We start from the raw sequence: 27,468 nt of genomic DNA, 5'->3' as shown, positions 1-27,468 counted from the left end.
TGTAGGACTATATGTTCAACCGTCTCCTCAGAGCCACAAGAGCAGACAGGAGAGGGGGACAAGTCCAAAACTATACAAACGAGAATTAATTCCATGTCCCGTGATTAAGGAAGTGGGAAATAACCCCAGTTGAAGCCAGTAAAAATTTTTATCTTTAATAAAAACACGAGGAAAGAAAGAGTATGTGACTCTGCCGAGAGAGGAATCATCCCAATAGTGTTGCCACTCTTCCAAAGCAAGATTGGAAAGCCTGGCCAGATCAACATTTGTAGAGTTCTCATAATTATTAGCAAAATCTCCCACTGAGGCAGGAGAGAGAGATTTCCTATGGTAAGACAAGAAATGAAATATAATTTCCAGGTGGATAGGGAGACGACCATTAATAGCAAGCAGGGCATCAGTAGAAACAGTTCTACATGCCCTGCAAGTATACAGAAGGAAGGACCGCTGCGCCTGCAGAAGGTATTTTTAGACCAGTGAATTAAGAATTTTAAAGCCCCAAACGCCGGCACCATAGCAGACGATGGGGATGAAGAGACACTTGTAGTAAAGACCAAGAGAAGATGACTTAAGATTTCAGAGGGAACGGGCAAGACGCAACAGCCAGCCGGTAAGAGAACGGATTTTCTGCTGAAGGTACTTACAATGGGGAATGAAAGGTAAACGATCATCAATCACCACCCCAAGGTATTTATATTCACTTTCCAATTTAACAGCCTGGTCAAGAATTTTAACCACAGGGGAACAATTACGATTCAGTAGGCCTTTCAGAAGAACCTGTTTAGTTTTAGGGACTGAAATGGAGAGTTTATGGAGGGAACCCCACATGTGAAGATCATCCAAGATGCGGTTTGCTTTAATTTCCAATTCAAGACGAAAATTCCCAGGGACAAGCAAGGCAAGATCGTCGGCGTAGGCAATGTTGACAATTTCATCATGAGGGGCATTTAGCCATCCATCAAGGACCACGTTCCAGCAAACAGGGCCAAGAACGGATCCCTGAGGACAACCCCTAGAAACCGGCCTCGTAACCGAGCAAAAACCCGAGGAGACCACAAGGCTTCTATTATCGAAATAACTAGAAATTAGTTTGTAGATAGGACAGGAGACCTCGGCCTCCCGAAACCTCGCCAGGACACTCTGCCACCATAAGGTGTCAAAGGCTCCTTTGAAGTCTACAAAGAGACCGAGAACGTATTTAGGAGATGCTCGAACAGTGCCCAGGAGAAGATTAATTGCACCTGTAGTTGATTTACCTTGCGTGAAACCAAACTGGGAAGGAGAACAAAGATTTTTTGAGTTATAGTAACCCTTGAAACGTGAAACCAGAAGTTTTTCCAACAACTTGCTGAGAAAAGGAAGAAGGGAAATTGGACGATAAGAAGAAGGAGAGTCAACTGGATTGCCAAGACTCTTGAGAAGGATTTTTAAGTTGGCAATTTTCCAGAGATCAGGGAAAACACCAAACCTAAGGCAAGAATTCATAAGGATAGAAATAAGGATAGGTTTGATTTTCCAGATTCTTTTAATCACAGAAACCTCCATGAGGTCCAGACTTGGACTTTTGCCAATAGTAAGGGTATTAATAGCAGAATCAATTTCTATATTAGTGAAGGGATCCTCAGAAGAAGAGCCTACAAACACAAGATGCTGTAATCTAAAAAGAGTTTGTTCATTGCTCTCAGGAACCGAGATGTCCCAGAGAAGCAGTTCATCCAAGATGGCATCAACAGATGCCGACCAAGTTAAAGTTTCAGTGGAATTTGTAACATGGATCGAGGTCTGAGGAATATGTGGATGGAGTTTAGAGGCAATGACTTTATAGGGTAAACCCCAAGGATCTGATTTAATAGTTCTTTCCACGAGACGAGCCCAAGCCTGGGTCTTCCCCTCTCTAATACTGTTAAAATATCTGTTGCGAGCTGCCTTATACAAGTCAGCAAGCCTGTTTACTTCAATTGGTGGCCTGTTATTCCTTTTAGCTCTATTAAGGTTTCGCCTGGTGGTCTTAAGATCTCTTCTAAGAGAGGAAAGACCATCAGACCACCAAGGAACAGAATTGATTCGATGAGATTTTTTAAGAAAACTAAGGTCAGAGACCTCAGTAATAATTCCAGTTATCTTTTCTTCCAGGGAATTTGGATCCAATTCAGAAAGATTAGAGATGAAATCCTCGTTAACCAAACTCAAAAGATTAGAGTCGAAAATGCTCCAGTCAGAACCCTTAGTTTTATAGCGAGGGAAATCATGATTAACTCGAGACGAAGAAGGCCTAACAGTGGTGACCAGGTCAAAATGATAGGGTAATGGTCGCTGCTCGACCAAGAAGTACGAAACGACCAATTATTTATACCGAAAGAAAAAGCACGATTTGAAGTGTGATATCAATGTAAGATTGACCCTGCGAACTGGAAAAAGTTGGGGGATGACCCCGGACATTATGAACAATTAAGTTTTTTGCAATGGTGAAATCCTCAAGGAGATCACCCTTGGGGCTAGAAGTAGGGCTTCCCCAAAGGGGAGAAGAAGCATTAGAATCCGTCATAATGATTAAGGGAAGACCAGAAAGTCTGGTTAACAAGAGTTGCAGGTAATTTAAGATCGGCTCAATAGGCTGTGTATACTGGGAACATCGCATGTACAAAGAGACAGCATAAATCCTACCGAAGGAACCCTCAAGACAGGCGCAAGCAGCAAACTTGGAGCAGGGACTATTGATCTTAGTAACCGTGATCAGAGGGTCCACGATGACCAGAGCAGCCCAAACCCTAGTCACTGCGTTGCCTCCAACCACAGAAGTATCAGGGATAGATTGAACTAACTGAGATTGAGAGGGAAAGCCCTTAATCACACCTTTATAGGAATATGGCTCCTGGAGAGTCAAAACAGATAATTTATATAAAGAAATTAAACTAGATATATCATTAATAACAGATGAACTTCGCTGACAATTTAATTGAAGGAATTTTACACTTATATTTACAACTATAGTATGGGTACTGTTCATAAGATGTCCTGAACCTCACCTGGGATATTCGGGACAGGAAATGTCCTTGTAAGAATGGTCAGCTTTGTGTTTCCTAATTTTACAGTTGGGACAAACTACGGGGGAAGATTTACTGGGGCAATCAGAAATTTGATGGCCCTGACAACCGCAGTGCCCACAGGTGTGTTCAGGTGACCTACAATTTTTAGATGAGTGGCCATAGCAGTTCAACCAAATAAACTGAATAGAGTACCTGCAGACAGAACGCTGCAGTGTATTCTTACACTATAGCGACCGTAGACTGCATGCTGCAGTGTATTCTTACACTATAGCGACCGTAGACTGCATGCTGCAGTGTATTCTTACACAATAGCGACCGTAGACCGTACGCTGCAGTGTATTCTCACAATATAGCGACCGTAGACAGCACGCTATGGTAGCTTCATTATTTCTTTATGTAAATATAATTTATTATGATTGTTTAATTACATCTGACGAGCCCGAATGGTCCTGTGGTTTTCAATCCGGGGTGACATTCCAGGGGTGCCACGTATGGGTTTAAGTTACTTATTATTATTTTTTAATTTATATGTTTATTTCATTATAAAATGGTGTACAGTATCTTTTTAATTTTGTGGTGATCTATAATTGACGTTTACTTAGTACTTCTATATAAAGAATAAAATTATATACTGTATATATATAATTCGTATTATGAAATGTAATTTTTATAATTATATTATTGTAATAAATATCATATATATTTTTTAATATTATATACAGGGTGATTCACTACCAGTGCGACAAACTTGCAGGAGGTGTAGGGGGCACAAAGACAAATCGGAATCACATAGCATTGCAGGGTCCGAAATGCCTTCTTCATGCGGTAGAGGATGTTGAACGGGAGGTCGCGTGAACAGCGATCCCGCTGGAAGTGAGCATTTGTGAACCGTTTCTGTTGAAGAAACCAAGTAGCAAAAGTTCTCCGGAGTGGATAATCCGCAGGCTCCAATGATTGGACGCATTGCAGATGGTATGAACTCATTTGGTTTGTTGACAGTATCCTCCATACAGTGGATTGGGAAATACCCAATCGTTGGCCTATCGCTCGAGTACTCGTACTCGGATTGCCTTCTGCAAGACGTAGGACATTCTCCTCATCGTCTGGCGTCCTCGTCGTTCGCTCTCGATTCATGATACCTCTCGTGAAACAACCAGTCTCATGTAACCTTCTCATCGTACGATTAAAATCGTATGATGAGGAGCACGCCTGTGCGGGAAACATTCCTGGTACAAGCGCAGAGCGGCGCGCCCATTACAGTCCGCAGCACCATACGCGAGGTACATGTCGGCCAGTTCAACGTTTGAATGCTCGTCCATCCTACTGCCTCGGGAACCGGTTCCCGAGGCAGTAGGATGGACGAGTATTCAAAAAAGGCAGTCCATCCTAATGCTGACTTCCAGCGGGATCGCTGTTCACGCGACCTCCCGTTCAACGTCCTCTACCGCATGACGAAGGCATTTCGGACCATGGAATGCTATGTGATTCCGATTCGTCTTCGTGCCCCCTACACCTCCTGCAAGTTTGTCGCACTGGTAGAGAATCACCCTGTGTATATATATATATATATACATATATATATATATATATGTATATTCTCTCTCTGTATATATATATATATATATATATATATATATATATATATATACAGAGAGAGAATCGGATCAAACAGGCAGAAAATTGAGTAGGGGTGCCGCAAAATAAAAAAAATTACTTAGGGGTGCCGCAAAATAAAATAAATTACTGTACTTAGGGGTGCCGCAAAATAAAATAAATTACTGTACTTAGGGGTGCCATTATTAAAAAAAAAAGGTTGAAAATAACTGGTTTAGGCACTAGAGGATGCTCTAGTTTAAATGGTACGCTACAACTTCGGCCATTTTGCTCGTTACAACTAGAGATGGATATTTGTACAAGAATACGTTATGTGAAACCTTATTTGTTGTACTAAAATTTTGATTTGATGTTAAAAGAATACCATAATATTAGGTGCTAAGAAAGCTACAGCATAAATATGCCAATTCAAATGATTTTTGTGAAGACATACTTGCATATGGATAGCAGAACCGTGCCGAAGGAATTTTTGATAATGTAAAACTACTGGCGACGTATTAATTGGAATAATAATGATATTAGAATTTATTTACTGTTATTACAATGCATGTTATTACTTTCTTCTGAAAGTATATGATGGGAGACAGAGTTAAACGTGTGTTTTTTCGAAAAAGTTGTAAGGCATTCTTCCCGTTTTGTTTAGTGTCGTTTCCCGCCATGTTGATTGGCGGTTTGTTGGTAGCTATTAGGCCGTTGAAGATGTGATGTGAAAAAAAAAAACCTAAAAAAAAAAAAAAAAAAAAAAAAAAGAGAGAAACGTAATCCGAATCATGACATGACATTGCTGTAAAATTTGTTCCGTTCTTTTGCCAGGTGAGAAATGATGTATCTCTTTCTTTGTATTCTGTAAGGTAACACAAATAAATGATCGAAACTTGCACTGCATGTTGCTGTCATTGGTCAACGCACCTTTTTTTCTGTTTTGTACTGCATCTATGCCTAACTAGTAAACTAAGGTATTGCCACATATATGCTAAATAAGCATATATATGTGCATTTGTGTGTATTTATATATGCATTTATCCAAACATAATATAGACAGTGAAGTGTTCATTCTGTTTTAGTGTTTATATATATATATTTAACATTGTGAAGTTATATATCTTGGAATATACGTACGCCGCACGAGTATTCTGGAGGAAATATGTGCATTGCAATCCAAGCATTGATTTGACTACTGCATCTGTGTTTCTGGTAATATTGTTAGCATCATATGTACGTATATGTGTGTGTATTTGTTTTCATTATATCGCATGTAGTTTACGTAATCGCAGTGATCGCGCTAAGCTGTTTTCAAGATTTTTATTAGTATTTGCCACTTTTTCCAGTAAGTGGGTTAACGGCGAAGTCATCAACCTCATCAGTCCCTCACAACGTTCTTTCAAGTGGTGATGTTAATTGTATGCCATTTCTTTATAATTGCACATTATTTGTGTAGTGGTGGAGCTTGAGATTTTTTTCTTTTAATTTCTGTTTCCGAATCACTTTTGTATGTTTCTAGTAATCAGATTTAACTCGAAATGGTGGCAGTTGTAGTATTTTGGACTTTTAAATTATTTTTGGATCTCTTTGGGTAAACTTGATTTTAGGGTCACCACCACTGAGAAATATTGAGAAATATAAGTATCCCCCCACTGAGAAATATTAAATTGCTCATTGGTAAACGTGGGCCCGGAATGGACCGGAACGCTGTTCTGGTATGTCACATGCGTTGTCACGTACATACTTTGGTTATAGGGTAGTTTATTAAGACCAGCGCATAAATTCGTGGGTTGGAGGTGTGGGGAATAGATATAAGATTACAGTTAATTAAATAAGTAAAACGCATGTGACAAGTTTTAACATATTCCTAGTATGATGCTATATATTTTCATCATTCTTCTGTTTCTTGGTGATTCCATTCTACTTCTGACTCTTGCTCTCTCTCAGGGCTCGTGCAGCATAAGCCCCAGGCGTCCTTGCACCATATAACTAATAATAATAATAATGATGACAAATTTCTCATTATAGTAACAGCAACTTCATTGTTGGTCTACTCTTTTTATTTTTCTGTCTCAATTTATGAATAACGCTTCGATTTTATAACTAGCTGAAGTTTTAAGATTTGAATAAATAGGAAGAATATAGATAATTTTTTCTTTATTTTTAATTGCTGCATTATTCTACTACGGGAAATACTGTCAGGTCATGGCAGCATCTGAGATGGGGTTATATTTGAATTGAATTTTAGTAGTAGTGCCATATGGATTGCCAATTGTATTCCATTTTGATTGAGTATCCTTAAGGATTTATTTCCCTCATTGGTCATCTCCTTTTTTGTTATTTCACTTTCATTTGAAACCATTCTTCATAGTAATTCTTAGTGCTTTTTGAGGTGTGTGTGGGTGAGAGAGAGAGTTTAGCATTTTGTTGCGTTCCACAAAGGAATGGAATTCAGGGACTTGTCAAGTACTTCAGGCTTAATCTCCAAGTTTGCAGATGATACAAAAGTGGTTGATGATAGTATGTTACTGCAAGAGGATCTAGAGAAGTTAGGCATATGGGCAGAGAAATGGTAATTGAATTTTAATATTGACAAATGAAAGGTACTGCATATGGTTAGCAGTAATCCTAGAGTATACCAAATGTGCAGTGCTACACTCAGGGTAGTGGGAAATGAAAAGGACATGGAGGTAATTGTGCAGTCAAGATATGAAGTTCTTTGACCAATGTAGATGGGCTGCCAGGATAGCTCATGAGGTTTTGTCAGTGATATATAGCAATTTTGCTGGCAGGGATAAGGAGGTGATTATTCCGTTGTATAAGGCAATGGTCAGGGCACATCTTGAGTACTGCATACAGATATGGAAGCCTCATTTTAGGAAGGACGTGGAGCTTCTGGGATGTGTATAGAGAAGGGCAACAAGATTGGCGAGTGGAACAAAGGGGATTCTCTTACCAAAAAAATCTTCAGTTCTGTAAATTGCAGTGTCTGGGGACTAGGCACCTGTGAGGTGATCTGATTGTGGTGTATATGGCTTCGAATTGAGCAAGCTCAGTGAATTTTACAATGAGATTCTTCCTCTTGCTCAGACCATACACATGAGGGGGGACAAATTCAAATTGAGGAAGGATGGTTGCAGAATAGATGTGCAGAAGTTTGCCTTTAGCCAGCGAGTGGTTGACTGCTGGAACAAAGTTCCATCTATTGTTGTTGTGGAAGTTTAAATAAATTCAAGGAAGAACCAGAGAACTGTTGGAGGGAATGAATAGGTGAAATGGGTGGTGTTTTTTTTTTTTTTTTTGGCTGATGCTGTATAAGCTTGCTTTCTTATATCATTTGCAAATACTAATTATAATACTTAATTAACCACTTCAGTATTAGTGCCTACCCTTCTGCATATGCCTGAACAGTGGGATCACTGATAGAAGGTGCTGGTTTTGCAAGGGATAGTTATTCTTTTGGCAACTGTAAAATGGTATATTCTATGCACTGAGGATAGGTATGTCTGCCAGGGACAGAATATAATATTTTGGAACAGGGTATCTTTTAGGGGCACATAAAAATGATATTGTTGTACATGGTAATGAAATTCATCATAGGCATTCTAGGATAATAGATATGAGCTGATTTTGAGAAAAAGTTGCAAGTTAAGGGTTAATTTCAAAGTATTTTTAAACTAAGTTTGATAGGAGGGCATTCATGATGAGATGTTAGTGAGTTATTTTATCCTGAAGAGATTAGGGATGGTTTGTGGTAGAATTTTTCTCTGCATTTTTAACAGAGGAGACTTTTTTTTTGAATTATCGATGGGATTCCCTCAAATAGATATTTGAGGGAATCCCGTCGATAATTCAAATTCCCCTCAATAATATTTTCCAGTGCCATTGAGATAATGCTATTTTGATTCAGAAAACTGCTTGTTTGATGTGAAGGTGTGGATGTGCATACTAATAGTTTCACAGCCATAAACAGATACCTCCATAGCCGAGTGGTCAGGAGCGGGAGTGCAGAGCCACACCGAGTAGATTCAAGCCCCTGACTGCTAAATACGGTTGATCTGCCAACCCGTACTAGACCAGCATGCCAGATTATAGTCCATTTCCTTCAACGTGAATTATTGAAGAGGCTTCCATCCTGCAGTGGGTTGATAATGGCTGCAGTTTACCTTTTTGTTATACTCTATGAATGTTATGAAAAGCAGAGTACACTGTGCATATCAGGCTTATTAATTGAATTACAGAGGGTATGCGGCATATACCCATGCATATATATATATATATATATATATATATATATATATCTCCAATATTTTAAATTAAATAAAACATAAACATAAAACATAAAAAAAAAAGTAATTCAATGATAGTATATATATATATATATATATATATATATGGCGTATTTACTTATGTATACAGCATATATATTAAAAATAATAAAACTATAAGTATTGTCTAAGAATCAAAGTCTAATAAATTTAATTTTTGGTAAATATTTTAATAATATTTGTTTTTTTCAAGTCTTTCAAAAACCAGAAGGTATATGCTATTCATCTAAAAAAAGAAAAAACAGAGGGTGTATTGCCTATACCCTCCACTACAGCCCTGAATGATTCTTGCATTGCTTCTACTGGACCATGTAGTAATCTGGAAAGGAAGAGGGCTATTACAAGGTGTGCTGTGTATTCACTTGCAACTAGTAATTATGGGGAAGTATTAAGAGGTCTTACTAAGAGCACAAACAGGTATACATACACTATCTTATGCATGTTTCTAGGAATGCAGTAATTTTGATGAAGGTTAAGTATTGGCCAACCATTCAGTGATCGGGTGGGTTTGACAGGTTCATGCATCTATAGTTTAGTTTACCCATTAGTCATTTTATTCATGATTTTGTTGATAACCTCTTATACCTTCCATCCTTTTCCCATTCCCCTTGCTTTTCTAGCTGTTGGTTGCCCTTGAGCTTTGGTTTAAGAAATATGCTGGTACTTTTTTTTTTGTTGCAGTCAATGTGATCAACTCTGAATGGTGGTGATGTAGTGCAAAAGAGTTGGTTGCAATTTTTCTGTTAGGTTTTTAAATAATGCAGGTGTTTGAATAATATCCTTACTTTGTGTTTTAAGAGCAGGAACAATTTTTTTGGATATATATGCCCATGTATAAATTAGAAATGCATATTTTTATTATAGAAAGTTTATTATTACAAAAGTAATTTTTCTCCCTGTGTGTAGATTATGCAATTTCTCTTCATTTGAAATGGCTGTTTAGCAGTAGAAGAAAAAAAAAATATTGTGTGTGAAACATGTTAGAACGATTAGAATAGATTGCTTGGAATTATGTTGGCAGATAGTGAGCAAACACCTTGAATTGGAGGACACTGATTTTGGAGAAGTAATTTTACAACAGAAATGCAAGCCATTCACATTTTTGAAGATAGTTCATACTTTTGAACTTTTTTTCTATTACATTACCATAACTATTAATAAATTTTTTTTTTTTTTCTGTGATTTGTACTGTGATGGCAGATTTTTATAACCTTTGACTGAAGGGCTAAGTTATCGGATGCTGACATTACAGGACTATCAGTAATATGGTATTACTGATATTGGGATGCAGAGAATACAATACACAGAAAGGACAGAGACAGGAAGTGGGGGTGTTGAGTTTAATGTTTGACACAGAAAAAGCCTAGCTTTTACTGTATTAGCAAAAAAAAAAAAAAAAAAAAAGTCTATAAATTCTGCTTCCTTGGTGTACTCTTCCCATTGCTAGAAGTTACAGGTGAAGTTGTCTCTTAAAACTTATCAGGCTGTCTACTGCAATCACTGGGGAATGCAGTTTATATTCCAGTGAATGACATGCCAATTACCAAATGTAAACTTTCTGAAGTCCATTTTTGTGGTTCTCTGCTAGTTTATACTAGTGGACTTGTTTCTAAAAACTATTGAATACTCTTGATTTGATTATCAGCAGTGATTCTTCATGCATTAAGAATCTGCAGATAAATGAACCACTAGGTGGCAGTGATCACAGTGTGCTGAAGTGGGATTTACTCAAAGAGGTAACTACCATTAGGGGTAAAGGGAAGGGTTATTGCTTCCGTAAAGGCGACTACGATGGACTGAGACAGTATTTAAATTCTATACAGTGGGACCAACTGATGATGTTACCAACAGCAAATTCAAAATGGGAAGCATTCAAAGAACTTATCTTGGAAGCTACTAGGCTTTACATACCAACTAAGAAATATTGTTCAAGGTTTAGGCCAAAATGGATGTCAGATGAACTAATGAGGCATATGGCAGAGAAGAAAAATGCATGGGATACTTACAAATTAACACATGACACAGAAGCCTATGATAGATACAAGTTGATATGCAACCAAGTTACAAAGGAGGTTAGGCAGGCGAAGGCAGATTACGAGAAATCTTTGGCAAGGGATGCAAAGAAAAACAGCAAAGAGTTCTTTACTTATGTAAACTCTAGAAGGAAGGGGATGAATCAGATTGGTCCACTTGATATTGATGGGTCAACTGTTGATGATCCTGCTCAGGTAGCTAACAAACTAAATGAATATTTTGCATCGACATTCACACATGAGGAGTTATTCAGCAAGGGGAATGCCAGAGGTGTATTCAACTCTAGCAGTAAGCTACAGAATCTTGAAATAACGGGGAGTAAAGTGGAGGAGAAACTGTTGAAGATAAACACAAGAAAGGCACCCAGGGTGGAATGGGATCTATCCAGTTATATTAAAGGAGGCAGCAAAGGAAGTAAGCAAACCCTTAGCCATAATTATGAGAGCTTCCTTGGACTCAGGGGAGGTACCCATAGACTGGAAATGTGCAAATGTGACCCCAATTCACAAAGGAGGATCAAAGGCTGACACAAGTAATTATAGACCTGTGAGCTTAACTTCTGTTCCAGGAAAATTAATGGAGGCACTGGTTAAAGAAGCACTGAAGATTTAGACAAGACTTCAGTTATAGCTCAGACACAGCATGGTTTTGTTAAGGGGAAGTCTTGCCTGACCAACTTGATTGGATACTATGATGCAGTCACAAAAGAACTGGATGCAGGGAATAACTTTGATATTATATACTTGGATCTTAGAAAGGCTTTTGATACTGTTGCACATGGAAGACTGCTACACAAATTGGAGCAGTGTGACATTGGAGGCAAATTGCTGCTATGGATAAAGGGGTGGTTGAGGGGGAGAAGACAGAGAGTGGTAATCAATGGACACTGCTCATCGTGGACTAATGTTATTAGTGGAGTCCCTCAGGGCTCAGTGTTGGGTCCATTATTGTTTTCTGTATTTATAAATGATATTGATGATGGTATATCAAGCTTAATGTCCAAGTTTGCAGATGATACAAAGGTTGGCAGGGTTGTCAAGGACACTACTAACACTATGCTGCTGCAACATGATCTGGAAAGGTTGAGCAGATGGGCTGAGAGGTGGCAAATGAAGTTTAACATTGACAAATGTAAAGTACTACACATGGGAAACAGCAACCCCAGAGCAACGTATCAACTCTGTGGTACTACACTGACAGTGGTAGAGAATGAAAGGGACTTGGGGGTGGTTGTGCAGGCAGATATGAAGTTCTCTGAGCAGTGCAGACAGGCTACAAGAGTAGCTCATGGAGTATTGTCAATGATATACAGGAATTTTTCCAGCAGGGATGAGGTGATTATTCCATTGTATAAGGCAATGGTCAGGCCACACCTAGAGTACTGTGTACAGGTCTGGAGGCCTCATTTCAAGAAGGATGTAGAGCTGCTGGAATGAGTACAGAGAAGGGCAACAAGATTAGTGAATGGAACAAAGGGGTGCTCTTACGAAGAAAGGCTTAAGTTTTGCAAATTACAGTGTCTGGAGACTAGGCACCAGCGAGGTGATCTGATAGAGGTGTATAAAGCCTTGAATGGTTTAAGCATGCTCAATGCTGATGGGATTCTTCCTCTAGCTCAGTAAAATCACCTGAGAGGGCATAAATTCAAATTGAGGAAAGACAGATGTAGGATAGACGTGCGGAAATTTGCCTTTAGCCAGCGGGTGGTTGGTTGGTGGAACAGACTCCCATCCCTTGTGGTGGAGGTTGATAGCCTAAATAAGTTTAAGGCTCAGCTGGACAGGTATTTTGAACGAACAGAGGGGTGAAGTGGAAGTGGGTTTTTTTTTTTTTTTTTGGCTGATGCTGCATAAGCTTGCTTTCTTGCATCAAATGCCTCTACTAATGCTAATGCTATATGTAGGTTTCACATGTAATCAGTGTTTACTGCCTTCATTTTGAATTCAAAGTTTAGTTTATTTTGGAAACAAGCAGAAGTTCTAAGAATTATTTTATACATAGTTAATCTGGCAATAGCATCCTGTAAGCTGACAGGGCCAATGGAAAAATATTTAATCATGTTGACTCACTGGTTGGGGATTTGTATTCGATTCTTTTTAAGCCTTCCTAATAGTGTCTTTAGTCTTGTAGATGAGATAAAAAAAAAATGACAATTGAGGTTTAATCCTTAATTATTATTCTGCAGTTCGTTAAAAAAATGAAATGTTTAAAATGAAATTTTAAATGAAATGTTAAATTTCAGCCTAAAACACTGATTGGATCCATCAGTGTTTTAGGCTGAAATCTGGGTAAAAATTATGTCACCGGAGAGGCCTTATGGGAAAAAATCTTTTAACCTTGGTGACTCATTGTTTTGGGGGATTAGTACTATAGTCACTTACTTTCATAGTAGTGTCTTAAGTCTTGTATTGCTGTTTTTTTGTCTCTATATTTTTCACTTTTTTTAAGCTGGGGGTGCTTATGAGACTGCAATATTGTTTACATTACTTTTTGTAGTGAAACACTGTTTTTCATCACAGTTGCATGTTTTCTACTATCCATAGGCTTCTCAAAGTTCACCTGTGGGAGTAGTAGTATGAAAAATTAGAAAACTTCCAGTAGTGTGTGTATGTGGCCATGAATAGTAACTTGGCTGACCTCAGCAAATTTTAATGTAGTGGATGTCACAAGATCCTTGGGGAAAAAAAGAAGGGTTTGAATGAAATGGTTCAATAAAATAACTCCATTCTGCCTTAGATTTTACCATTGACTATCTGGGGATGCTGTTGTCCCTCCAGTGATGTTGAAAATGTGTGGGCTGAGGCTCTTTAGAAACAACTTATTTGTCCATGTAGTTGAAGAAAAATAACTAAAATCATTTTTAATTGGATAACAATATCTACTAGGAATCCCTTATCCATTAACCCCATGCTTGTTGTGTATGGCAGGTGATATAGGAAGGGATAGAATTGCTGAAATACTAATATTTCAGCAATTTGTGCTCTTCATCTACTTATCCACACAGCTGAAACTGTTTTTGAAAATCTTTCCTTTTGATTTCTTCACTAAAAATACTAGAAATCTCTTAATTATTATTGTACAATTCAGAAAAATTCAGGAATTAATTTAAACCCAGTTATTGAGTGGTATCTGTTGTGTACAATTATTGACAGCAAGCTGGCTTTATTGTTTCATGCTTTCCTCCATTTGATAACACTCTGGTTTTGTGATCGTAAAGTGCCACCTGGAATCAAATTGTTGAAGCATGCAGGTTTTTAGATTTGCATTTTGCTCGCTGATTGGTCTAAAGGAAGTTTTAATTTCAAATATTAATGATTTTTAATATTAATCATAAATGAAATGTTAAAATATTAATTTTAAAAATGATTTTAATATAAAAATGGATTTTTCACAGTTGTTCAGAAAAGATTGAAAATAAAGGTGGCATCAAAAAAGCAAACAATTTTGAATTATTTCTTACTGAGCTTTTAAATGCATGTGCCTGGGGTCGAAGTGATGCTTTGGGCATAAAAAAAATTTAACTAATCACCTATTATATTTCTACATATGATTGGTTAAAATTTCTAGTTACTGCTGTGATTGGTATCCGAACCTGTTGGTTCCATAAACATATAGTACATAGTGTTTAGGGTCAAGTGGAACCACTGGTTTTCCAAAACTCTGTGAACTCGTGTGTTGTGTACAGTACCTTGTCAAGGCCAGATAGTGTGAGTGGCATTTGGTTTATATAGTGTAATGTAGGGTTATGTTGTTCATCTGGCCTCTTAGGTTAGGGGGCCCACGGAGTACCAGTCATCATCATCAGCCATTTTCAATCTACTGCAGGATGAAGGCCTCTCCAGCAACTTTCCAGTTCCTTCTGTTTTGAGCACTGGCCATCCATTTACTACCCAAAAACTCATGAATTTCATCTATCCATCTCCACCTTTGTCTTCCAGATTTTCTTCTAGCTCCTCTTGGGTACCATTCTGTTATTTTCTTAGTCCATCTGTTATTATGTCTTCGAGCTATGTGTCCTGCCCAAGACCATTTTAGTTCTTTAGTTTTGATAAGAATGTCCTTTACTTGAGTTTGCTACCTAATGCATGTGTGTCTCTTCTTATGTAACGATCTGATTCCCAATATAATTCGTTCCATTCTTCGCTGTGTAGTTCTCAGCTTCTCTTCCATTCTTTTGGTGAGTGCCCAAGTTTCACTTCCATAAGTCATTGTGGGGAGTATACATTGGTTCATTATTTTACGTTTCAGACAAACTGGGATATTGCTCTTCAGTATGTGACTATATTTCTTGAATGCTATCCATCCAAAATTTATTCTTCTCTTGATTGCCAGCCATTTATCATTATTACAGCTAATAACTTGTCCCAGATAAGTATATGACTCCACCTTTTCAATTACTGGTCCTTCAATCATTTGTGGCATACTTGTTCATCATTACTTTTGTTTTAGCCATATTCATCTTTAGTCCAAAATCCTTACTAACTGTGCATAACTGATTAAGATTTTCCTCTAATTCTTTGGGATCGTGGCTTATGACCACAATGTCATCTGCAAATCGTAAATGGTTTAGGTACTCTCCGTTCACATTGACTCCTTTCTGCGACCAGTCTAATCTTCTGAAAGCTTCCACAAGGGCAGCAGTAAACAGCTTCGGAGATATTGTGTCTCCTTGTCGAATTCCTTTCTCGATTTTAAATTTCCTACTGTCTTTGTCTAGTCTAATAAAGGAGGTAGCACTCTCATATATTTTCTTCAAAATCATAATACATGGAGTATCTATGCCTTGTCTTTCCAGTGCCTGAAACATTGCCTTATGCTGTACGGAGTCAAATGCCTTTTCATAATCCACAAATGCCAGGCATAATGGTGTTTTATATTCATTTGCTTGCTCCATTAGCTGTGATATTATGTGAAGGTGATCCATAGTTGAAAATCCTGTCCTAAAGCCATCTTGCTCTTTCGGTTGATTCTCATCAAGTATTCTTTCTAATCTGTTAGTAATGACCCTTGTGAACAACTTGTAGATGTGGGATAACAAGCTAATTAGTCTATAATTTCCAGTTTCTGATTTATCTCCTTTCTTATGCAGCAAAACTATGATTGCATTATTCCGCTGCTTAGGCGTCACACTTTTCTAATGCACTTTGCGAAGAGCCTTGCCAGTTTATGTGTTATGTCTCTTTCTCCCAATTTTAACAACTCTACAGTAACTTCATCTTCCCCCAGGGCTTTCTGATTCTTCATTTTCTTCATTCCTCATCAGGAACAATATCGGGTATGTCGTATGTGTTGCTACTTTGCAATCCATCTTCACCACTGCTGGCATCATTCCCTCGCTCCTTGTATAATTCTCTATAGTAGTCTTCTGCTATTTGAGTTATGCCTTCTCTGCTGTTTGTAAGTACACAATTGCTATTCTTCAGTTTCAGTATCATTTGTCTTTCTGTATTACTGTTCATGGCTGCTGATTTAAATCCTTTGTTTTCCCTTAATGTTTGTTCTACTTTTCTTGTGTTAAATCTTCTTATGTCCTCTCTGAGTCTCTTTCTAATGGCTTTGCATAACTCTGTATACTCAATTTTCTCTCTGTCAGTGTTTTTCTTGCTCTTCATTTGTCGTCTTCGGTTCATCATGACAAGTGTTTCTTGACTAATTTTTTCTTCTTTGGATTTCTTTTTCCCTATAGGTTACTTGGGCTTTATCACTTTCAGAAAGTTGTAGTATTCCTCGTCGATATCTTGGTCCTGAGCATTCTGCAGAAGCTCAAACTTGTTCTTAAGTTCCAGTACATACTGCTTTTTCTCCTCCTCTGTTATCTCAAAGACCTTTGTATTATTTACTCGAGTCAGTTTTTTCCTTTCCTTTCCTACATCTATATCAAGTGTACATCTTACCATTCTGTGATCACTTCCAACATTTACCTTATTCAGGACGGTAACATCATTCACAATATATCTTCTGTTAGTGAGGATGAAGTCGATTTCATTAGTAGTTAATCCATTTGGACTCTTCCATGTCCACTTTCTGTTCACCCTTTTCTTGAAAAAAAGTGTTCATTACTGACAGTCCTTGAGATTCTGCAAATTCCACAAGTCTTTCACCTCTTTTATTTCTTTCACCAATTCCAAAATTTCCTATAGTTTCTCTTTCTGCGCTGTTTTGCCTTTTTCCAACCTTAGCATTGAAGTCCCCCATAATAATAGTGTAGTGGGTTTTCTGCTCATCTAGAAGACTCAATTTCGGTGTACATTTTTTCAACCTCTTCATCATCATGGCTTGATGTTGGTGCATAAATCATTATAATCTTTAGCTTGTACCTTTTAGAAATCTTGAGTATTAGTCTTGACACCCTTGCTAATGTACTTTTGAATTCCAAAATGTTGTTTTTAAAATCTTTATGGACCAGAAACTGAACTCCACCTTCACTCCTTTCACTGTTTCCATTGGTGTACAGCAGATTTCCACTTGATAAACTGATAAGTGATTCATTTCTTCTTCTTGTTTCAGCCAAACCGATGATATTCCAATTCACATTTTCTAATTCCTTTTCCAGCTCTAATATCCTGTCTTAACTGATGAGTGATCTTACATTATAACAGGCCAAGTTCAGTTTCCGTGCATGGCAGCCTGGTCGTACCCAGAGATTCTTAGCACCCTTTGCTTCCACTCTGATCCTCTCGCTGCCGTAAGAGGGAGAGTGAAAGCTGCTGGGGACTGAGGGCCATTTCTTTTGTCGTGCTGTCGGGGTTGGAGGGATTGGTCTTTTCCTCTTCACGCTGACCAGGCGTCTTGAAGAGAACCACTCTACATGTTCTTTGCCACCTAAGTGACATAACAGGGCTTACCATCGAGAATGTGTGCACGAGTGGATTTTAGAGAGGCAGGCCAACCGGACTTCTCCTAAATCTTCTGTAATAGAGAGATATTGGATCCATCAGTGTTTTAGGCTGAGTGTCTGATAACACAGGACCAGTATGACCTCTAATTACCATATGAGGCTTGGGGAGCCAAGCCAGGTAGTACGGATTAGATGCTGTGGTGGGGCAAATCCTGGCATTGCTTGAGCTTGCCAGGGAGGACCAAAAAAAAAAAAAAAAAGTTTTCTTGGAAGAGAGTATGGGGTAACAGTTTGAAGGCAAAGAAGGTGGATGATAGCAAGGCTTCCACCAGAAAATTGAGGGAGAGAGGAGAAAGCTAATTGCTGCTATACACCTTCAGGTAAAACTGTCAGGTATGCCTGTACAGGTCTACCGGATGCCTATAGTGCATCCACAAGCTCTGGTAAACCTGTCACCATTCATTCAGTCGGCTGACCATGGCATCGACAGACAACATTTTAGCAATAGTTGCCTTATTATTTGCAATGAAGTGTTTTAAATGTAAAATAAAACGTAATACAGTAAACCCCCGCTATTCGTGGTATCTGTATTCGCGTATTCGCGATCGCCGATTTAATATAAAATGAAACCTAAAAAAAATGTGAATTTTAAAGTGCCGTGAACATTTTCCGCCATAAAAAACATGGGCGTGGCTAAAATTATCTTTCCTGGTCAAAACAGCGCTCAGTGGGTGGGGGGTGAGGTGTGACAAAATCGCGAGCGTGGATGTTTCTCGCTAATCCTTGTTCAGTATGTGTTATGCGCTTGCCATGGGAGGTTTCGTCGTTTGTTTTTAATTTATACGCTTATAAATTGAATAAATTTATCAATAAATTTAACAATTTATAAATTGATATGCTTACAAAAGTGATAAATCTACCGTTTTGCAGTGTAAAACAGACTTTTTCGAGTGTGTTAACGGAAGAAAGTGACTTTATTGTGGACAAGATCTTTCTAACCCCTACAAAAATATGGCTACGAATAACAAGAGAAATGTGAAAATATCAAAGAAGGTGATGACATTAGCGAATAAAATTGAGTTATTACATAAAATTTCTAATGGTGAAAGTGTCTCCTCAGTGGCAAAACATAAAATCAATGAGTCAACGGTACGATCAATCAAGAAATTGGAAGAAAAAATCCGCCGTAGTGTCCGTGAAAATGCGCTAATTGCTTTAAAAATTTGTTCTGTAACTCGTGATGTTAAATTAGAAAAAATGGAAAAGGCTTTAAATATGTGGATAGAAGAACGAACTCAAAATAAAATTCCGTTAAGTTCACTCATCATTCGTGAAAAGGCAAAACTCCTTTATCAACACTTTAGCGAAACTGGTGATAGCACTGGCAGGATAAGTTTTTTAGCTAGCAAAGGCGCTGGTTTGAAAGATTTGTTTGAAATTTCTAATAAATATTACATTTAATATTAAATTGTTTCTTATTTTCATTTCGATGCCATATGCTTGCATTTCACTATGTACTGTCTATGTACATAGTCATATTATGAAGGTACATATAATACATACATAGACAAAATTTTAGACTAGTTTTTCTTATATATTTCATACTTTGGAACGGAACCCCTTTATTACTATGGGTGCCATAACTCAGTATTCGCGTTTTCGGTATTTGCGACATTTCTCAGGAACGTAACCCCCGCGAATAGCGGGGGTTTATTGTATATGGTGCAAAGAATGGTTGAAAAAAAGAAAAGTTTATTCACATGAGAACTAGTTAAGCGAATTTCAGTAATTCTCCGAAAAATCCCCCACATTTATTAAAATTTAATAAAATAATCTAGTAATGAATTTTATTATTGTTGTTATTATAAATTTTATTTATTGATATTCTGATGTTAAAATTTACTTCTAATCCAGGCAAATTTTTTATTAATCAGCGAAAAAATTAATAGTGAATTTTTTTTTCATAGAATTGATGTCAATATTTCTTCGTTTCTAAGACGCCATGGATTGTAAGACGCACCTTAATTTCAGTACCTTAATTTCAGAAAAAAAGCTTTGATTCTAAGAAAAAAAAAATAAGTAAAATAAAACACTGAAATAAATCTAACAAATATTATTATTATAATAGAATTCAATTTACTACCAACAATAGTACTGGTATTTATCAGTAGGTATGTTATTCATCACTTCCTTCTGAGCCGTCGATATCTGCATCTGAATTAATATCAGAGTCCATTTCACATTCAGGGTCAGATTCTTCTGAGCCGTCGTTATCTTCATTGTTCCATAATATATCATCTTCTGAACCATCGAAAGTGTTGGTGACGCAACATTTTTTAAACGAGTGCTTTACTATTCTTTCTGGGATCAGCTTCCAAGCTGTTGATACCCATTCTGCCAATTTTGATGCCGGCGCTTTCTTAATTTTTCCAGGTGTCACTGGAAGGTTGTCGGTCAACAGCCAGGATTCATATTCCTTTCTCAAGTAATCCTTAAATGGTTTGTTGACTGAAACGTGGAGTGGCTGCAGTTGGCTAGTCATGCCACCAGGAATCACAACCAAGTCACCACATTTTTGCACGATTTTATTTTTGACACGTTTGGACAAATGTCCACGAAATGCATCAAGTACTAGCATGCTAGGTGGGTTACAAAGACTTCCAGGATGTCTATTCCACACAACATTTAGCCAGTCTTCCATAAGCTTTGCCAACATCCATCCATTTTTTTGTGCATGCACAATAACATCTTTGGGGAAAATTTCATTCTTCGGTATGTTTTTTCTATTTAAAATTAAATATGGTGGCAACTTTCGGCCATCAGCGGTGATGCATAGCATCACAGTGATACACTGCTTTTCTTAGCCCGTGCTTATGATCTTGATTTCTTTAGCACCTTTAGTGTTGACTGTGTAATTTCGAGGCATATCAAAGAAGACTGGGGTTTCATCAGCATTTCCAATTTGACTAAACTCAGTTTCTTTTTTTCCTTAATTTCATCACTTGTCGCTGAAAGTTAATCAGCTTCTGTTGAAAGTCTGCAGGAATTTTTTGACAGATAGATGTCCGGCGCCTTAATGATAATCCACTACGATGCATGAGTCTGTCCCACCAGCCGCGACTGCCTTTAAAAATTATTTTCTCTATTACGAGGGACTTGGCAATTTCTTTGGCTTTCAACTGTATGGCTTGTCAAGTTATGGGTAATCCTTTTGTGCGTGTCTCTGTTACAAAACGTATCATAGCTTTATCCACTTGTGAAATCGTCCCTTGTTAGGCTCTGTAAAGCACTTAGTTGTTGCTTTGCACGAAAATATGGAATTGCGATCATTTCTCCAACAATGAACATTTACTTCACTAATGTCAAAATGTCGACCCGCAGCTCTATTTCCATGTTCTTTTGCATACACAATAACTTTTCGTTTCATTGCAGCTTCGTAGTGCAACCTTTCTGACATTTTAATGTGCAATAAGGGATCAAAAACGAAAATACAGTAACTCCACTTCTTACGTACTTTCGAAGATACAAACAAAACTTCCTAGTTTTCGCTGATGAGCTCCACTATAATGAAATAATGGTGGCTTCACATTTCAAAAGCACATGAAATCACCCATGCCACTTTATTCTCCAATGGAATTGGAGAATGTGTTAACAGTCAAACTTGGAGGCGGGGTTTCCACGTAAAAACAAAACGTGGTGCTGTGAAAAGCGCTGGAAAATTCGAAAAAAAACTAATTGTAAGACGCTATTGATTCTAAGACGCACCCCATTTTTAGAGATGTTTATAGGGGTAAAAAGTGTTTTAGAATCGAAGAAATACAGTAATTATCATGAAAAATTGTCATATTGATGTAACTGCCTTATTCTGGCAGTGCGCCTGCCATGTTGCTACTCACACTCTGGTTTGCCTGCACGGGCCACTCCAGTTCAGGGCAAATCATATGATTTTTCATATTTCCTCTGGTCGCCTGTGCAGGTCAAAATAACTGTGCAGTTTTATCATCTACATGCTCTGGTAGACCTGTACAAGTGTGCCTGCGCAGGCATACCTGACAAGTTTACTTGAAGGTATGTAGCGGCCATAAGGAAGCTAGGAATTGTAGTAGGAGAGGTAGGGAATTGGGGTGGATATCCTCCCTATAGTGGAGCCATGCCACTTGCAGGAGTGAAAGAAGGGAGAAACATAGTACTGGGGCAAGAGTCTCAGTTGGGGATGGGGACACTCTGCTTCATTATAGACCCTGGGGTTGAATCTGAAGCATCATGCAGCAAACCTGCTGGCTGCAAATATCCCACACTAGGACACTGTCCTACCCATGTGCAGGAATGCTTTGTATTCTGTTTGGGAGGGGAGATCTCATGGAGGTATGAGGCTATGGTTTTCGGGGCTTATTTCATAATGAATTTCCTCTTAGCTATTTAGTTGTAGGTCATTTGGAGTGTTGGGGATATCGGTAATTTCACTAGGGTTGGTTTTGGTATTATTGGTGCATTGGCAACAAAGGCTATGATGTGCCAGTAAATTCAGTAGTTGCTGGGATATTGACTAAATTCAATTTGCTGGATAGGTGGAGTTATCTGTCTTCTGCTGGGTGATTGGTGTGGTCATTGGGTGACTAGAATGTGCTGAGTACCTGCGGCTTCCGTAGCTGAGTGGTCAGGAGCGGCAGTGCAGTCGCACACGCTCTTTGAGTAGACCGGGGTTCAAGCCCCTGACTGCTAAATACAGTTGATCTGCCAACCCGCACTAGACCAGCGTGGCAGATTGTGGTCCATTTCCCTGAGCATGAATTGTTGAGGCTTCCATCCTGCAGTGGGTTGATATTGGCTGCAGTTAACTTTTAACTTCACTATAAAATAACAGCTTCTTAAGCTGTTATTTTATAGTGAAGATTTCCTGTGCATAAGCTGTTAGCTGTTTATATTTTTCACTGTCTGTCAGTAGCTGGTATTCTTTTCTTCTTGGTAATGGCCCTACTTTTGATGCAAACTGAATTCTTGGTAGGTAATAGTTGCATTCCAAGCACAACTCAAATCACTGAATAGTGTTTTCAAATACGGTGTGCACCGCTTATTGTGATCGTGGATAATGTTATCATTTGTATTATCACCTTTACGAAGTCCTGATCAGGCGTATACTTAGACATAGGAAAAACACTGTTTATTATAATCAGTGCTTCACTTTTTGTCTTATCACAGTTTCACATGTGCAGTATCGGTGATTATGTAAATCCCGATTTGTTTTTAAACTCTGGCATGTCGCTTGCCCAGTTTTACATTTTTTTGTTTTGTACAGTTTGTATGGTTCAGTGCAGTTACTCCATGAAAGAGGAAGTACTGTATCTGTACTCCTCTCAGTCTGACTATTTAAAAGTAGAGCATTAAACCTCTTCTAATTCTTGATTTTAATATTTTCTTTATTTGTTGTTATGGTCTGTATGGATTTCCAATAAACATTATGACAGTTTCATTTTAATTGACGACTTTCTCGAAAAATAGTGGACAGTCAAATTAAAATATTTTATATTGCTTATTTTAATGTTTTCTTTCTGTTCACTTCCTGCTGACCGGGCTAGCCAGTGGGTAAAGTGCCTGCCTGGCAACCCAAAGGTTGTGGGTTCGAATCCCGCCTCGGGCTTGGATCAAAAGTACTGCAAAAACCTTGGGAGGTGCATTATGGCCACAGAAGCTGATGCACCAACAACTACCAAAAAAAAAAAAAAAAAAATTCTGTTCACTTCCACCTTTTTTCCATCTGCATCAATAAAGAGCTCTGAACAGCTGAGTCCTGTAAGTAGGTTATCACAGTAAGCAAGCAGCATCCAGTCTTAAAGTTAAAATCTGGAGCCTGTCATGCAGCACCATACCACTTGTGATAGAAACGGGGTTGTACTATTACAGGGCATAAATTTCTTATTTATGCCAGATTTGCTTTACTCATGGCTCATTTCAGTAACTTGTTCAGCAGTATTCTTATAAATTTGTAACTTCCTGGCATGGTTTTTCTTTTTATTTATTTATTTTTTTTGTGTAATTTGAGTTCTGCTTGTGGTCTCACAGATTGTACTGTAATGTTTTATGTAATATTTCTGCATGCATAATAACATGTAATTAATTTTTAAATTTCTAATTCTTCTTATGTGCATTTGTTTCTTTCATTTCTTATTGATTGGTGAGACTTAAGTTTTAGTGAAATTGATAAAAATTCAAAATGTTTAATTTTTTTCACTTTTTATGTAACACTTTCTGTAGGAAGGAATATAGTAAAACTAAATAAAGTTTTATATGTTATTGTTTTGTAATTTTATATAGTTGAAAATATATTCATTCTCTACCAAATATTTTTAAATAAAAAATCTGTAAACATATGTTAAAAATCAAAAATATGACTGTGCTGGATAAGGGTTAATACTGATAAATGCGAGGTACTCTGTGGGTAGCATTAAATCCAGAATAACTTTCCATTTGCATACCAGTATAACGTAATTTGGTTTATAGCTTGCTGTGATTTTTTTTATTTGTATTTTATTTTTTATATGAAAACCCCAAACATGAAATGTATTGGAACCCACAATACTTGCATGGTTGAAGGTTGAGAAGTTGTATTTTAGCATTAGACTTGAATTTATGTAGATTGTAATTTTTGGTAAATACATATGGAGGTTGAAACCAAATTTTCAATAGTTAATAATGAATAACAACTATGAATGACATGAAGTTTTCTGAGCATTGCATTCAGGCTGCTAGAAAGGTTCATGGGGTTCTGTCAGTGATATATGGGAACTTAACTAGAGACCAAGGCAAATAATTTGTGTAATAATGCAATGGTTAGGCAACATCTTGAAAGCTTGTGTGTTGGTTTGAAAACCCCATTTTGGGAAAGATGTAGATGTGTTGGAAAGGGTGCAGAGACAAGAAAAATTAGGTTTGGGTTACCTTTTTTTGGTTATGCAAATTACAATGACTGGAAACTTGAGGTATCTGCATAAAAAATTAATTAAAAGTTTGAGTAAACTAATTGCTGATGGTATCTTTACTCTTTCAGATTGCATGCACATAATGGGATTGGTTGTAGAATAGATGTGCAAAGATTTGCATTCAGCCAGAGTGATTGGTGGAATAAATTTTACCTAATGTTCAGGTGAATTAGCATTAGAAGAGATGGGGCCAGAAGAAGCTGCAAAGTTTTTCCTATTCTTAAGTTGATGCTAAATAAGCTTGCACCTTTGCATCATTTTGCCATTAGTAATTTTTTGCTGTTTTCTTATTATAAGTTAAATTTCTATCAAATTTAGTCTTGTATATTAGCATTAGCATTAGAGGCACATGATGCAAGAAAGCAAGCTTATACAGCATCAGCCAAAAAAAAAAAAAAAAAAACCCCTTTCCATTTCACTGATCCATTCATTCCAAATGTTTGTCTAGTTCTACCTTGAATTTATCTTCTACCTTCTACAAGGCAACTGCTCACATCTGCTGAATATCGACTTGGCACACCCAGAGTCCTGAGCTGGATATCATCATTCTTCGCTTTCTTGGTGATTCCCTTCTACCTCTGACTCTCTCTATCACTTGCTCGCTCAGGGTAATTCAGAATTTTTTTTTTTTTTTTTTTTTGGCTGGTGCACCATAAGCCTCAGGCTTCCTTGCACCATATGGCTAATAATAACAACAGATCGAAGTTTGTTCTAGCAATCAACTACCTGCTGGCTAAAGGCAAACTCTCACACATCTATACTACAACTGTCTTTGCTCAGTTTGAATCTATGCCCCCCCCCTCCGGTTTGTAATCTGAGCAAGAGGAAGAATGCCCTAAGCACTAAGCCTGCTCAATCCATTCAAGGCCTTATACACCTTGATCAGATCACCTCGCAAGTGCCTTTATCCTTTATCTGTAAGTCTCCAGAAGCTGCAATTTCCGGAACTTAAGCCTTTCTTTAAAAGAGCACCCCTATGTTCCCTTCACCAGTCTCGTTGCCCTTCTCTGTACTCATTCTAGCAACTCTACATCCTTCCTAAAATGATGCTTCCAGACCTGTACACAGTACTCAAGGTGTGGCCTGACTATTGCATTGTATATCGACTTGGCACACCCAGAGTCCTGAGCTGGATATCATCATTCTTCGCTTTCTTGGTGATTCCCTTCTACCTCTGACTCTCTCTATCACTTGCTCGCTCAGGGTAATTCAGAATTTTTTTTTTTTTTTTTTTTGGCTGGTGCACCATAAGCCTCAGGCTTCCTTGCACCATATGGCTAATAATAATAATAATAACAACAGATCGAAGTTTGTTCTAGCAATCAACTACCTGCTGGCTAAAGGCAAACTCTCACACATCAATACTACAACTGTCTTTGCTCAGTTTGAATCTATGCCCCCCCTCCAGTTTGTAATCTGAGCAAGAGGAAGAATGCCCTAAGCACTAAGCCTGCTCAATCCATTCAAGGCCTTATACACCTTGATCAGATCACCTCGCAAGTGCCTTTATCCTTTATCTGTAAGTCTCCAGAAGCTGCAATTTGCGGAACTTAAGCCTTTCTTTAAAAGAGCACCCCTATGTTCCCTTCACCAGTCTCGTTGCCCTTCTCTGTACTCATTCTAGCAACTCTACATCCTTCCTAAAATGATGCTTCCAGACCTGTACACAGTACTCAAGGTGTGGCCTAACTATTGCATTGTACAAAGGGATAATCACTTCCTTATCCCTGCTCGCAAAATTCCTATCATTGACAAGACCACCCCCATGACTTACTTTGGCAGCCTGTCTGCATTGCTCAGGAAACTTCATATCTGACTGCACAATTACCCCAAGGTCTCTTTTATTCTCCACTACTCTGAGTGTAACACCACATAGTTGGTACATTTCTCTGGGGTTACTGCTACCCATATGCAGTACTTTTCATTTGTAAATGTTAAACTTCAGTTGCCATTTCTCAGCTCATCTACCCAACTTTTCCAGATCATGTTGCAGCAGCGTACTGTCATTAACAAACCTGCCAACCTTTGTATCGTTTGTGAACTTTTATATTAAGCTTGATATACCTTCATCAATATCATTGATAAATATACAAAGCAACAATCGGCCCAACACTGAACCCTGAGGGACACGACTAATAACATTAGTTCACGTGGAGCAGTAAACATTGACCACCACTCTTGTCTTCTCCCACCCAACAATCCTCCTATCCATTGTAGCAACTTGCCCTTAATGCCATACTGCTCCAATTTGTACAGTAGTCTTCCATGTGCAACAATATTAAAAGCTTTCCTGAAATCCAAATATGTTATATCAAAATTATTTTTTGCATCCAGTTCCTTCGTGACCATATCATAGTATCCAATCAAATCAGTCAGACAAAACTTCTTCCCCTTGACAAACCCATGCTGTGTTTGAATTATTGCTGCAGTCTTGTCTTAAATGATCCTGCAATGCTTCTTTAACCAGTGACTCCATTATTTTCCCTGGAACAGAAGTCAGACTAATATGTCTGTAATTACTTGTGACCCGTTGATCCCCCTTTATGAATTGAAGATACATTTTTTTTTTTTTTTTTTTTTTTTTTTTATGTAAACCCCAAACACGAGAGGTATTAGAACCTATAGTACTTAGTACCGTGCTTGGGTTG

General features: G+C 37.9%; 1 protein-coding gene across 7 annotated transcripts in view; it reads left to right on the top strand.

Annotated features, from left to right (window-relative positions):
- The first annotated feature begins 4,945 nt into the window (after positions 1–4,945).
- Positions 4,946–27,468, top strand: part of ash1 (histone-lysine N-methyltransferase ash1) — a 1,128,611-nt gene continuing 1,106,088 nt past the window's right edge. For 6 of the 7 annotated variants that reach the window (XM_090378882.1, XM_090378880.1, XM_090378881.1 and 3 more), the window contains exon 1: positions 4,946–5,474. The gene's annotated coding sequence lies outside the window, so the exon portion shown is untranslated. Of the gene's footprint in view, positions 5,475–5,745; positions 5,856–27,468 lie in introns of those variants that run through there. The other variant, XM_090378878.1, reaches the window with a different exon arrangement.

This window comes from Mastigoproctus giganteus, chromosome 8 (genome assembly GCF_048544385.1).
Source record: "Mastigoproctus giganteus isolate SK-2022 chromosome 8, ASM4854438v1, whole genome shotgun sequence".
Lineage (NCBI taxonomy): Eukaryota > Metazoa > Arthropoda > Arachnida > Uropygi > Thelyphonidae > Mastigoproctus > Mastigoproctus giganteus.
Note: the sequence above shows the minus strand (reverse complement) of the source record. Positions and strands in the feature narration are given on the sequence as shown.